Raw genomic sequence first — 15,793 nt, forward strand, 5'->3', positions numbered from 1 at the left:
ACTTTCAAATACAACAATCATCAACAATCATGCACTCTTCAATTCTGTTCAGCACCAGAGGCCACCTGTAACTTGTGCACATGCCATGGTATCTACCATGCCATCCACTGGAGTCTTCCTGTTTATAAGTGCAATGCACCTGGCAGTCACTCTTGTATTGTGTTCATCATAATAGTCAGCAACTGTTTGTATCTGTTTTTCGTCAATTTACTACCGTAAATGCACATATCATTGCAGTTCATGTCGAGTTCTATCATTATCATACACAGCCCTAGCAGCCAGACTCCACAGACTCAGACAAATGTCAGTTTCCTGCCAATGCTCATCATTATAGTGATTCTACAGTCTGCGACACCATCATTTGGTTGGCTCCTAACATGGAGATGCATCAACATGCACTGCAGTGTGAGAATCCTTTTTGGTTGACGTGTTAAATACCGCTCACACTTTCAAGGTTTCTCATGCTGCTGGGGATCAGATTAAAGCTTGGTGTGATATCACCGTGTGACTCCTGTTCGGAGCGGATTGTCAAGGGGTGGAGCGAAAGGGGGGGGGGGGGGGGCAGCACACACGGCAGCCCTCCAGGATCTCTGGTAATGTCTCCGGTTACTTGGCGTTTGATCAGCATTTTCCAATTTTGGGGCAATTTATGGCAACCACTATGTATAAATCTACAGTTCGCTCTTTGACTTTTTTGGTAGTGGACGATGATGGCACAGCAAATTTGTTCAATCTGGATTTTTTTATCAATGCTTTTGGTTTTCCATTTCGGATGCTGTTGTTGTTGTGGTCTTCAGTCCTGAGACTGGTTTCATGCAGCTCTCCATGCTATTCTATCCTGTGCAAGCTTCTTCATCTCCCAGTACCTACTGCAGCCTACATCCTTCTGTATCTGCTTAGTATATTCATCTCTTGGTCTCCCTCTACGATTTTTACCCTTCACGTTGCCCTCCAATACTAAATTTGTGATCCCTCAATGTCTCAGAACATGTCCTACCAACCGATCCCTTCTTCTAGTCAAGTTGTGCCACAAGCTACTTTTCTCCCCAATTCTATTCAATACCTCCTCATTAGTTATGTGATCTACCCATCTAATCTTAAGCATTCTTCTGTAGCACCACATTTCGAAAGCTTCTATTTTCTTCTTGTCTAAACTATATATCATCCACGTTTCACTTCCATACATGGATGCACTCCATACAAATACTTTCAGAAACGACTTCCTGACATTTAAATCTGTACTCGATGTTAACCAATTTCTCTTCTTCAGAAACACTTTCCTTGCCATTGCCAGCCTACATTTTATATCCTCTCTACTTCGACCATCATCAGTAACTTTGCTCACCAAAAAACTAAACTTCTGTACTACTTTAAGTGCCTCATTTCCTAATCTAATTCCCTCAGCATCACCCGACTTAGTTCGACTACATTCCATTATCCTCGTTTTACTTTTGTTGTTGTTCATCTTATACCCTCCTTTCAAGACACTGTCCATTCCGTTCAACTGCTCTTCCAAGTCCTTTGCTCTCTCTGACAGAATTACAATGTCATCTGCGATCCTCAGATTTTTTATATCTTCTCCATGGATTTTAACACCTACTCCAAATTTTTGTTTTGTTTCCTTTACTGTTTGCTCAATATACAGATTGAATAACATTGGGGAGAGGCCACAACCCTGTCTCACTCCCTTCCCAACCACTGCTTCCCTTTCATGCCCCTCGACTCTTATAACTGCCATCAAATTGTAAATAGCCTTTTGCTCCCTGTATTTTACCCCTGCCACCTTCAGAATTTGAAAGAGAGCATTCCAATCAACATTGTCAAAAGCTTTCTCTAAGTCTACAAATGCTAGAAATGTAGCTTTGCCTTTCCTTAATCTTTCCTCTAAGATAAGTCGTAGGGTCAGTATTGTCTCACGTGTTCCAACATTTCTACGGAATCCAAACTGATCTTCCCCGAGGTTGGCTTCTATCAGTTTTTCCATTCGTCTGTAAAGAATTTGCATTAGTATTTGCAGCTGTGACTTATTACACTGATAGTTCCGTAATTTTCACACCTGTCAACACCTGCTTTCTTTGGGATTGGAATTATTATATTCTTCTCATACATCTTGCTCACCAGATGGTAGAGTTTTTGTCAGGACTGGCTCTCCCGAGGCTGTCAGCAGTTCTAATGGAATTTTGTCTATTCCGCGGGCCTTGTCTCGGCTTACGTCTTTCAGTGCTCTGTCAAACTCTTAACGCAGTATAATGTCTCCCATTTCATCTACATCTACATCCTCTTCCATTTCCATATTGTCCTCAAGTACATCACCCTTGTATAGACCCTCTATATACTCCTTCCACCTTCCAGCTTTCCCTTCTTTGCTTAGAACTGGGTTGCCATCAAAGCACTTGATATTCATGCAAGTGGTTCTCCTTTCTTCAAAGGTTTCTTTAATTTTCCTGTAGGCAGTATCTATCTTACCCCTCGTGTGATAAGCGTCTACATGCTTACATTTGTCCTCTAGCCATCCCTGCTTAGCCGTTTTGCACTTCCTGCCGATCTCATTTTTGAGACATTTGTATTCCTTTTTGCCTGCTTCGTTTACTGCATTTTTATATTTTCTCCTTTCATCAATTAAATTCAATATTTCTTCTGTTACCCAAGGGTTTCTACTAGCTCTCCTCTTTTTACCTATTTGATCCTTTGCTGCCTTCACTATTTCATTCCTCAAAGGTACCCATTCTTCTTCTAGTGTATTTCTTTCCCCCATTCCTGTCAATTGTTCCCTTATGCTCTCCCTGAAACTCTGTACAACCTCTGGTTCTTTCAGTTTATCCAGGTCCCATCTCCTTGAATTCCCACCTTTTTGCAGTTTCTTCAGTTTTAATCTACAGTTCATAATCAATAGATTGTGGTCAGAGTCCACATCTGCCCCTGGAAATGTCTTACAATTTAAAACCTGGTTCCTAAATCTCTGTCTTACCATTATATAATCTATCTGAAACCTGTCAGTATCTCCAGGCTTCTTCCATGTATACAGCCTTCTTTCATGATTCTTAAACCAAGTGTTCGCTATGATTAAGTTATGCTCTGCGCAAAATTCTACCAGGCGGCTTCCTCTTTCATTTCTTAGCCCCAATCCATATTCACCTCCTACGTTTCCTTCTCTTCCTTTTCCTACTATCAAATTCCAGTCACCCATGACTATTAAATTTTCGTCTCCCTTCACTATCTGAATAATTTCTTTTAACTCATCATACATTTCTTCAATTTCTTTGTCATCTGCAGAGCTAGTTGGCATATAAACTTGTACTAGTGTAGTAGGCGTGGGCTTCGTGTCTATCTTGGCCACAATAATACGTTCTCTATGCTGTTTGTAGTAGCTTACCCGGATTCCTATTTTCCTATTCATTATTAAACCTACTCCTGCATTACCCCTATTTGATTTTGCATTTATAACCCTGTACTCGCCTGACCAAAAGTCTTGTTCATCCTGCCACCGAACTTCACTAATTCCCACTATAACTTTAACCTACCCTTTTCCCTTTTTAAATTTTCTAACGTACCTGCCCAATTAAGGGATCTGACATTTCACGCTCCGATCCGTAGAACGCCAGTTTTCTTTCCCCTGATAACGACGTCCTCTTGAGTAGTCCCCGCCCGGAGATCTGAATGGGGGACTATTTTACCCCCGGAATATTTTACCCAAGAGGACGCCATCATCATTTAATCATACAGTAAAGCTGCATGCCCTTGGGAAAAACTACGGCTGTAGTTTCCCCTTGCTTTCAGCCATTTGCAGTACCAGAACAGCAAGGATTGGTTAGTGTTACAAGGCCAGATCAGTCAATCATCCAGATTGTTGTCCCTGCAACTACTGAAAAGGCTGCTGCCCCTCTTCAGGAACCACACATTTGTCTGGCCTCTCAACAGATACCCCCTCCGTTGTGGTTGCACCTACAGTACGGCTATCTGTATTGTTGAGGCACGCAAGCCTCCCCACCAACGGCAAGGTCCATGGTTCGGGGGGAAGGGGGGGGGGGGGATTTCAGATGCAGTGCAACTTATTTCTGACCAGGTTCTTTCCCAGCAATTAGCTTCTCTGTGCTGTGAGTTCATATCTCTTCTTGGATGGGATAATTTGTGCCAGTAATTTTGTGGCCCACACTACCCTGAAACCCTTGGTGTGGCTGTACTTTTTCTTCTGTGTGCACCCTGTTCCAATGGCTTTGCGTAATCAAGTGATACTAAAATTGAAGAGGCTGATGTCATCAGGGGTACACAGCCTATTACACTAGTGAGTTATTGGTTAGACTCGTCTGGGTCCAGTTTTTCTCTAAAACTGATTTACCTGAAGCCTATTTACAGGTTCCGCTGGATGAAAATTCTAGATTGTACCTTGCGATTAAGAGGTCCTTCAAGTTGTACCAATATCAGTGCCTCCCACTTGGTGTGGCTAGTGCCCCAGCGATTTTTCAAACTTTTTGAAACAATTGATGATGTCCATTCAAGGGTGCATCAACTACCTCTATGTCATTATTGTGATGGGTGCATCCATGGAAGAGAATTTATGCACCTTGTTCACAGCCTTACATACTTCAGGGTTGAAATGCAACTTGGCGAAGTCCCACTTTTTTCAGCCATCTATTTTGTATTTTGGGTTTGAAGTTTCTCGAAATGGTGTTAAACCTTTACATCATCATCATCATGTCACTGCAGTAACAGCTCTGCCTTGCCCTGCAAATGTCAAAGAACTCCAAGCAATTTCAAGTAAATTTGCTTACCATCACAAATTTATTCTGGGCGTGGCAATCTTGATCCACCCCTTCACGCATTGCCCACAAGAATGTTCGTCTTCAGTTGACACTAGCCTGCGAATGCTTGTTCTTTCTTATAAAATCTAAATTACATTCTGTTCCTTGTTTGGCTACTTTCCATGCTGGCCATTATCTAGTTTTGGCTGCAGATGCCTCTCAGTAAGGAATTGGGACCATTCTCGCACATCAATATGATAATGGTTCCAAACGCCCGATAGCTTGCAACTCTGTTCAGCAGTGCTACTCTCAAGTTGAAAAGGAAGTGCTTGCTGTTGGCTACACATTCAGAAAGGTTCATATGTTCTTGTTTGCATCTAAGTTCCACCTGATTACTGACTACAAGTCCTTGGTTTTTTTTGTTTAATCCTTCTGCTCCATTGCCCCATAGAGCAGCAAATTGCTTCCACCATTGGGCCTTGTTAGTCTCTCACTACAGCTATGAAATACATTTTAGGCCAACCATGCAGCATGCCAATGCTGATACGCTGTCCTGGCTTCTGATGGGGCTGGATTCTACTTTTGATGAGGATGAACTACTTTGTGTCAGTTACATGTTGAGATGCAATGTACAGTGGAAGGGTTACATAGTACAGGCTTCTGATTGCAGCTGCGGTCGCTACTGATCCAGTTCCACATCAGGTTGTTCACCTTGTTAATTACTGCTGACCAGACAGGCTTGGGGCAGAGCTTCTGATCCTTTGTGTAACTATTTTGCCCCGTCATCATCTTTCAGTATATGATTATGTTCTTCTCTTAGCTAGAGATATTCTGTCTGTGATCCCGGTTGCCCTATGGAGAGATGTGCTTCAACCCCTATATCATGGTCATTAGGGGGACTCACGTAACAAGTTACTGACCCATCAGCACATTTGCTGGCCCAGCATCAACAATGAGATTGTACATCTTACTGCAGCCTGCTCTCATGGTGCTACCCAACAGGCGGTGCTGCAAGTGGTGCTTTCTCCATGGCCTGTACCACAATGCTCATAGGAACATGTACACGTTCATTTTGCAGGACCCTTCCTCAATTATTACTGGCTGTTGACTGTTCATGCTTTCCCCTGAATTTTCACATGTTATCTGCTGTCCTTCAACATAAGTTGCGGCTTTCATTCATGCCCTCTCTAAAATTGTTTCTATTGAAGGATTGCATTATAAGCCTGTGTTGAATAATGATCAACTGTTTGTGTCTCAGGCCTCCCAAGATTTCTGTGTCTGTCACGGCGTTCATCACATAACTGCTCCTCCTTTCCACACCCAATATAATGGCAAGATTCTAACGAATAAGTACTCCATGAACTCTTCCATGCACAATGCCTCGACATGCATCTTGAGTTCCTACAGGTTTATGCCAGCGGGGATCAGAGTCCAGCCAAGATATTATTCCATGGCTGCCAGCCAGACACCCTCTGTCATCATCTTATGTCGCCCGACCAACAGACATCGGTGCAGCCCCTGTCGCAGCTCACTCCTGGCTCCGCGCCAGGGGCTCACGGGTTTGGCCACCAATCAAAGTGGATTAAGAACACGGTTCACAGATGCTGAGGCTGCTGCCTCGGTAAAGTGCACACCAGTGATGCCATGGTGGTGTGCCATCACAACCAGCTATGTTTTTACAACAAGGAAAGGCCTGCGGATCTGCCACTGCTGCATTTGACCTCAGCACTTTTATGAGCCTCATGGGGTATCTATGTCGATGTCACTGCCTCCTTTTCTCTCCTCCAGGGTCTACCCCCCCCCCCCCCCCTTTCCCTTCCAGTACTGTTAGCGGGCCTTCTTGCAGTGCTTCACTGCCAATGGTCACTCACAAATCGTGGGCCCAACACCTTCACATCCTTCACCACAGGTGTCCATGGCACCCCACCCAAGTGGATGGCACCTTCATGGTCAGCACAGTTCCACCTGTTGAGGGATTGGACATCGAGATTCTACCAATGCCCTCGTCCCTGGTTATCTCTTATGGTACACTATGTGATCAAACGTATCCAGATACCCCCAAAAACATGTTTTAATATTAGGTGCACTGTGCTGCCACCTACTGCCAGGTACTCCATGTCAGCAACCTCAGTAGTCATAGACATCATGATAGAACAGAATGGGGTGCTCCGCAGATCTCGCGGACTTCGAACGTGGTCAGGTGATTGGGCGCCACTAGTGTCTTACATCTGTACATGAGATTTCCACACTCCAAAGCATCCCTAGGTCCACTCTTTCCAATGTGATAGTGAAGTGGAAACGTGAAGGGACATTTACAGCACAAAAGCGTACAGGCCGTTGTCTTCTGTTGACCAGACATCTATCCAGACCATCACACAGGGTTTGAAAATTGCATCAGGATCCACTGCAAGTACTATGACAGTTAAGCAGGAAGTGCGAAAACTTGGATTTTATGGTCTAGCGGCTGCTCATAAGCCAGACATCATGCCGGTAAATGCCAAACAACACCTTGCTTGGTGTAAGGAGCATAACCACTGGACGACTGAACAATGGAAAAACATTGCTTAGAGTGACGAATCGTGGTACACAATGTGGCGATCCGATGGCAGGGTGTGGGTATGGTGAATACCTGGTGAACTTCATCTGTCGGCATGTGTAGTGCCAACAGTGAAATTTGAAGGCAGTGGTGTTACGGTGTGGTCGTGTTTTTCGTGGAGGGGGCTTGCACCACTTGTTGTTTTTCATGGCACTATCACTGCACAGGCCTACATTGATGTTTTAAACACCTCCTTGCTTCCCACTGTTGAAGAGCAATTTGGGGGATGACGGTTTCCCTCTTTCAACACGATCGAGCACCTGTTCATAATGCACAGCCAGTGGCAGAGGGGTTACAAGACAATAACACCCCTGTAATGGACTGGCTTGCACAGAGTCCTGAGCTGAATCCTGTAGAACATCTTTGGGATGTTTTGGAACGTTGACTTCATGCCAGGCCTCATCGATCGAAATTGATACCTCTCCTCAGTGCAGCCCTCCCTTATGATTGGGCTGCCATTCCCCAAGAAACCTTCCAGCACTTGATTGAACGTATGCCTGCGAGAGTGGAAGCTGTTATCAAGGTTAAGGGTGAGCCAACACCATACTGAATTCCAGCATTACCGATATTTTTTTTTTTTTTTTGGTTGGGTTTAAGGGCGCTCAACTGCTGAGGTCATTAGCGCCCAGTCACTGTTGTTAGAGCACATGGAATCTGTTACAACTCAAGGGGATGGGGGGACACCAGAAGGACCTGACAGAGATGCAGATAAAATAAGTAAAAAGGTTAAATGTCTTTGGACAAGCCAGTTAAAGTTATAAAACGCAGAATACGAGCAGCAGCTCGAGCGTCATCAGCTAAAACATCCGGTAAAGTAGATGACAGGGACAGGACAACACGAAATTGACTAAAACGGGGACATGACAATAAAACATGGCGCACCGTTAATGCCTGACCACAAGGGCACTGCGGGGCTGGGTCACCAGAGAGCAGGTAGCGGTGGCTAAACCGGCAATGCCCAATCCGCAACCTGGTCAGAAGGACCTGCTCGCGCCGAGATGGTCGGGAGGATGTTGTCCATACAGTTGGAAGCGGTTTTACTGCCCGGAGCTTGTTTCCTTGGAGGGATGACCAAGCATCCCACCACAACGACACAAGCCTCTTACATACTTCCCCACGAACGTCAGATGACGGGACACAATGGGAGGCTGGCCGAGGCAGGAGAACTGCAGCCTTGGCTGCAGCATCCGCAGCCTCATTCCCAGGCACTCCTACATGTCCGGGAACCCACAGAAAGCTGACAGAACCACCATTATCAGCGAAAGAATGGAGGGACTGCTGTATCCGTTGAATCAAGGGATGGACCGGATAGGGAGCTCCAAGGCTCTGAAGAGCACTGAGTGAGTCAGAGCAGAGTACGTACGATGAATGGCGGTGGCGGCGGGCATACTGAACGGCCTGATGGAGAGCAAAAAGCTCGGCCGTAAAGCTGGAACATTGGTCGAGGAGCCGGTATTTAAAGGTGGCGGCCCCGACGACAAAGGCACAGCCGACACCATCGTCAGTTTTGGAGCCATCGGTGTAAATAAAGGTGTGACCAGCAAGGCGAGCACGAAGTTCGACAAACCGTGAGCAATACACTGCAGCCGGAGTACCCTCCTTCGGGAGTGAGCTGAGGTCGAGATAAATATGAACCGGAGCCTGGAGCCAAGGTGGTGTCGGGCTCTCACCCTCTCTGAAGGTGGTAGGGAGGGCAAAATCCAATTGTCGAAGCAGGCGACGGAAGCGGACTCCGGGGGGCAGCAGGGCAGACACATACAACCCGTACTGACGGTCAAGAGAATCGGCGAAGAAGGACTGGTAAGTGGGGTGGTCGGGCATAGACAACAGCCGGCAGGCATACCGACACAGCAGTACGTCGCGCCGGTAGGTCAATGGTAACTCTGCAGCTTCAGCATAAAGACTCTCGACAGGACTAGTGTAGAAGGCTCCGGTCGCAAGACGTATCCCCCGATGGTGGATGGAGTTGAGCCGGCGTAAGAGGGATGGCCGAGCGGACGAGTAGACGAAGCTCTCATAATCCAGCTTCGATCGGACTATGGACCGATACAAGCGAAGCAGGACAGTGCGATCCGCTCCCCAAGATGAACCGCTAAGAACTCTGAGGACATTAAGGGAACGTGTACAACGGGCCGCCAAATAAGAGACATGTGGAGACCAACACAGTTTCCTGTCCAACGTGAGCCCTAGAAACTTAGTTGTGTCCACGAATGGGAGAACAACGGGACCGAGATGTAAGGATGGCGGAAGGAACGCTTTATATCGCCAAAAGTTGATACAAACCGTCTTCTCTTCAGAGAACCGGAAGCCATTTGCCACGCTCCATGAGTAGAGGCTGTCTAGACAGCGCTGAAGGCAGCGCTCCAGCAGGCATGTTCGCTGGGCACTGCAGTAGATCGCGAAGTCATCGACAAAGAGAGAGCCTGAGACAGTAGGTGGAATGCAATCCATAATTGGATTGATCGCGATGGCAAAAAGGGCTACGCTCAAGACGGAGCCCTGAGGCACTCCGTTCTCCTGGAGGAAGACGTCGGACAATACGGAACCCACACGTACCCTAAACTTTCAATCCGTTAAAAAGGAATCAATAAAAAGGGGCAGGCGACCGCGTAGGCCCCACCTGTGCATAGTGCGGAGGATACCTCCTCTCCAACAGGTATCATAAGCCTTCTCCAAGTCGAAGAACACGGCCACCGTTTGGCGCCTTCGCAAAAAGTTGTTCATGATGAATGTTGACAAGGTCACAAGGTGGTCAACAGCGGAGCGGCGGCGAAGAAAGCCGCATTGGACATTAGTAAGTAGTCGTCGAGATTCAAGAATCCAGACTAACCGAGCATTAACCATGCACTCCATCACCTTACAGACACAGCTTGTAAGAGAAATGGGGCGGTAACTAGAAGGAAGGTGTCTATCCTTCCCGGGTTTGGGTATAGGAACAACAACGGCGTCACGCCAACGTCTGGGGACTTGACCTTCGGTCCAGACGCGATTGTAGGTACGAAGAAGGAAGCTTTTGCCCGCCGGAGAAAGGTGTGCCAGCATCTGAACGTGAATGGCATCTGGCCCCGGAGCAGAGGATCGGGACAGTGCAAGCGCACGTTCGAGTTCCCGCATAGTAAAGGGGGCATTATAAGTTTCCAGATTCAGCGAGTGGAAGGAAGGTCGCCGAGCCTCTTCTGCCTCTTTCCTGGGAAGGAAGGCAGGGTGGTAATGGGCGGAGCTTGAAACCTCCGCGAAAAAGCGGCCAAAGGCGTTGGAGACAGCTACAGGACCAACAAGGACCTCATTACCTGAGGTCAGGCCAGGTACCGAGGAGTGGGCCTTAATGCCCGACAGCCGGCGCAGGCTACCCCAAACGACGGAAGAGGGAGTAAAACTGTTAAAGGAGCTGGTGAAAGAGGCCCAACAAGCTTTTTTGCTGACTTTGATGATTCTACGGCATTGCGCTCGGAGTCGTTTGTATTCAATACAATTCGCCAATGTAGGATGGCGGCGAAAGGTGCGTAAAGCACGTCGTCGAGCACGGATAGCGTCCCTACAAGCCTCGTTCCACCAGGGGACGGAAACGCGACGTGAAGAAGAAGTAGTACGAGGAATGGAACGTTCGGCAGCATTGATGATAACAGCCGTGACGTATTCGACCTGACTGTCACAACTGAGAAAATCGTGGTCCGGAAAGGTCGCCAGGGAGGAGTAAAGTCCCCAGTCAGCTTTCAGTATGTTCCAGCTCGAAGGACGTGGGGATGGGGTGTGGTGCAGGAGACGAACGACACAGGGGAAGTGGTCGCTCGAATAGGTGTCAGAAAGGACATACCACTCGAACCGACGGGCAGGAGTGGTAGAACAGATCGAGAGGTCCAAGTGGGAGTAGGTATGAGTAGAGTCAGAGAGGAAAGTCGGGGCGCCGGTATTGAGGCAGACAAGATTGAGATGGTTGAAGACATCCGCCAAGAGTGAGCCTCTTTGACAGGATGCAGGAGAGCCCCAAAGGGGATGATGGGCATTGAAGTCGCCAAACAATAAGAACGGCGGGGGAAGCTGAACGATCAGGTGCATCATGTCAGCCCTACTAACAGCAGATGACTGTGGAGTGTACATGGTACAAACTGAAAAAGTAAAAGCAGAAAGAGAAAAGCAGAAAGAGTAATGCGGACAGCTATTGCTTGGAGTGGGGTGGTCAATGGGATGGGACGGTAATAGACATCGTCCCGAACGAGCAACATGACCCCACCATGAGCTGGGATACCGTCCACAGGGGTGAGGTCATACCGCTCCGAGGTATAGTGGGTAAAGGCAATACGGTCAGTCGGGTGCAACTTGGTTTCCTGGAGACCAAGGACGAGCGGACAGTGCAGGCGGAGGAGCAGTTGTAATTCCTCCCGATTAGATCGAATACCTCTTATGTTCCAATGAAACAACGCCATCGCTAGTCAAAAAGTTGGGGGAACGAGACGGGGGAAGAGCTGGTCACCTCGACGGCCGCGGAGGGCCAGGTTGCGAGGGAACAACGCTACAACCGACGGGAGGCGGATCCGGTTCCATCGACTCATCGCCAGCTGCGGCCACTGTCCCTGGTTGTGTAGAAGGGGCCGCATCATTTGCCGACGAAAGGCCGGCGGAGCGCCTGGCAGCAGAGCGTCCCGGCGAAACTGAGGACGGCCGGGAGCAGCGACTCACGGATGAAGCGTCAGACAAAACGCGCCGGGGTGGAGAGGGGGATAGAGACTTCTTCTTGGAGGCACAGGGATAGTTGGCTGGACCCGAAGAAGGTCCTCACGCGCGGGGTCCGTTTTGGAACGCCGGACCTCGGAAATTGGGGTCCGGAACGTTTCCCTGATGGATGCCTGAGAAGAGGATCGCTTCTCAGGTGGCGTGGGGGGAGGAGGAGGAGGAGGAGGAGGAGGAGGAGGAGGAGGAGGAAGGGTGGCCCCTGGGGCAGAGGGGGTGGGGGCCACAGGGGAGGAGGATTTGGAAGGGAGGGATTTGGGAGGCGGGGGCAAAGCCCCCTGATGGGCGGAGGAGACGGAGGGGGGACAGGATAGGGGTGAGGATACCGCGGAAGGAGTGGACACAACTGAGGCAAATGAAGTGGTCAATGGCACAGGATGAAGGCGGTCATACTTCTTCCTGGCCTCAGAATAAGAGAGCCGATCCAAAGTTCTGATTTCTTGTATCTTCTTCTCCTTCTGATAGGCGGGGCAGTCTGAGGATCTAGGCGAGTGGACGCCAGGACAATTAATGCACCGAGGTGGTGGGGTGCATGTATGTTCCTCACAAACAGGACGTCCACAATCGCCACAAAGGGGCTCAGCCTCACACCGTGACGACATGTGCCCAAAGCGCAAACACCTAAAACAGCGCATAGGAGGCGGGACGTACGGTCGCACGTCACACCGGCAGCACATCACCTTTACCTTCTCCGGGAGAACGTCCCCCTCGAAGGCGAGGATGAAGGCCCCGGTGTCGATGCGACGGTCTTTGGGGCCGCGCTGGACTCGCCGGTTGGTTGGTTGGTTGGTTGTTTGAGGTTAAAGGGACCAAACAGCAAGGTCATCAGTCCCTTGTTTCAAATAGACTCCATTCTGCTAACGGGACATCTCAGAAAAGTCAGAACAATAAAACGGAAAAAGGGGAAACGTAAAAGGGCAGTCACGTCGTCAATAGTAAAAACAAATGAGGGAAGTTGGCAAGAGAACGAACCCAACACTATGCTGAAGCAGCATAGGCAAGACCACCTGTGACTTAAAAGGTACAACTGCTATAATGCAGAAAGTACGTATGGGAATAGAAAAACTAACCAAGCCTTAAAAAGAAGAGGTAAAAACAGAGTAAAAGGGAAAGAAAAGAGGATTCCGGTCAGGGAGGTGAATCGGGAATCTCTGAACACTGCCTACAGTGGGAGACACCCAAACACTCACCGCCCTGCCCCAACACCAGAGGGAGATTAAAAACTTTAAAACTGAGAATAAAAACCACTCTCCCGGAGGAAACCTAGAACCAGAGAGACCATCCGGGAATCGTCAGCCAACATCAAAGGTAAAGTGTGGGGGAGTCTGTACTTAGCACGCAGAGCCAAAAGAAGGGGGCATTCAACCAAAATGTGGGCCACTGACTGGAAGGCTCCACAACCACATAGCGGGGGTGGCTCATCATGCAAAAGGAAACCATGGGTCAGCCTGGTATGGCCAATGCGGAGACGACACAGTGTGGTCGAGTCCTTGCGGGAGAGGCTAAAGGAAGAACGCCATGGGCCTGTATTCACCTTAATGGCACGAAGTTTATTAGACAGTGGAGTAGCCTCCCAAGAATTGGCCCATGACTGTGCAAAGTGGGATTTGATGTGAAGCCGTAAATCCGCTGCAGGAGGGGTTACGGAAAACGGGGGGTAAGTAACTGCTCCCCCAGCCAAACGATCAGCGAGCTCATTACCCGGGATACCCACATGGCCCGGGACCCATAAGAAGTCAATGGAACAAGCAGCACGGTGAAGATCAGCGAGATGGTCATGGATGGCAGAGACCAAGGGATGGCGCGAAAAACACCGGTCAATAGCAAGAAGGCCACTCATCGAGTCCGTACATAACAAAACGCGGTTGTGTTGGGATTGTTTAATAAAGGTAAGGGCCCGGGAAATTGCCATCAATTCTGCAGTAAACACCCCACATGTAGGTGGCAGCAGATGATTTTCCGTTCCAACAGAGGACGTGAAGGCATACCCAACATGATCAGCAGATTTAGAGCCATCAGTGTAAAAAATAACAGCATCCCGAAACTCCCATAAAATTTGGCGGAAAAAGGTACGGAACACCACCGGGGGGATGGAATCTTTCGGTCCGCGGCGGAGATCCATCCGAAGTCGAGGCCGAGGAACTAACCAAGGAGGGGTGGCGGGGAGGGAGCGAGGAAGACAGGACAAAGAAGGAAGCCGAAAATCACGGGTAAGAGACGCAAGGCGCAGCCCAACCGGTAAACCCGCCCGAGGGCGGGAGTCAGGCGGGCGACGTCCATGGTCTGGGAATAGGATAGAATAGGAAGGATGAGCGGGAGAAGAACGGATAGTAAGGGCATAAGACACCAGAAGCTGGGACCGCCGAACAGAAAGGGGGGGGATCCCAGCTTCAACCAGGAGACTATCAACAGGGCTAGTAGGGAAGGCACCGGTGGCCAAACGGATACCACGATGGTGGACCGGATCCAGCACGTGCAGCATGGAAGGAGCAGCTGAACCATAAACTTGACAACCGTAGTCCAAACGTGACAGAACTAGAGCACGATAAAGACGGAGGAGGAGGGAACGGTCCGCACCCCAAGAGGAGTGGGCAAGGAAGCGAAGGACATTGAGTTTACGGAAACATCCTACCTTCAGGAGTCTGATATGGGGCAGCCAAGTGAGCTTGTTGTCAAAAAGAAGACCTAGGAAACGAAACTGTGGAACCACAGGCAATCTTTGTGCAGCGAGATAGAGCTCTGGATCAGGGTGGACCGTAGTACGGCGACAGAAGTGGACCACCCGCGATTTTAAAGGAGAGAATTGAAACCCGTGTGAGAGGGTCCATGCAGAGGCACGCCGTATAGCCACCTGGAGCTGCCGTTCTGCAGATGGCATCGAGGAGGAACTAACCCAAATGCAGAAATCATCCACATACAGGGCAGGGGCGACCAAGGGACCGACAGAGGCCACAAGTCCATCGATAGCAATGAGGAAAAGAAGGACACTCAAGACAGAACCCTGTGGGATGCCCGTCTCCTGGGTCCGTGGAGAACTAAAAGCAGTACCAACACGAACTCTGAATGACCGATGGATCAGGAACTGGCGGATAAAAATCGGGAGTGGGCCCCGAAGACCCCACTGATGAAGGGTTAGTAAGATGTGATGGCGCCAGGCCGTGTCATAGGCCTTGCGAAGGTCAAAAAACACTGCAACCAAATGGCGGCGCTGGGAAAAAGCCTGCCGAACTGCGGATTCCAAGCGAAGTAAATGATCGATTGGAGATCGTCCCTCTCGAAAGCCACACTGGTAAGGGGACAATAGATCCCGAGATTCGAGGACCCAAGTGAGCCGACGGGCTACCAGCCGTTCACGTAACTTACAACCAACATTGGTCAAACTAATTGGCCGATAGCTGTCAACAGATAGGGGGTTCTGACCAGGCTTAAGGACAGGAACCACAATGCTATCCCTCCACTGAGAAGGGAAGTCACCCTGGAGCCAGATACGGTTAAACACCCGAAGAAGATGGTGCCGTTGTGGAGCACTGAGATGTTGAAGCAGCTGGTTATGAATGGAATCTGGGCCAGGGGCCGTATCGTGAGAAGAAGATAGAGCAGAAAGAAATTCCCATTCAGTGAAAGGTTCGTTGTAAGATTCTGACTCACAAGTGGTGAAACATAAGGTGACAGCTTCAGCCTGCTGTTTTTGATGAAGGAAAGCAGCTGGATAGGAGGCCGACGCTGATGC

At 48.9% G+C, this 15,793-nt stretch overlaps 1 protein-coding gene across 1 annotated transcript in view; it reads right to left on the reverse strand.

Moving 5' to 3' along the window:
* LOC124788010 (serine/threonine-protein kinase RIO1) overlaps positions 1-15,793 on the reverse strand; it is a 125,819-nt gene that overhangs the window by 46,522 nt on the left and 63,504 nt on the right. The window lies entirely within an intron of this gene.

The sequence above is a fragment of the Schistocerca piceifrons genome, chromosome 3 (genome assembly GCF_021461385.2).
Source record: "Schistocerca piceifrons isolate TAMUIC-IGC-003096 chromosome 3, iqSchPice1.1, whole genome shotgun sequence".
NCBI classification, from domain to species: domain Eukaryota; kingdom Metazoa; phylum Arthropoda; class Insecta; order Orthoptera; family Acrididae; genus Schistocerca; species Schistocerca piceifrons.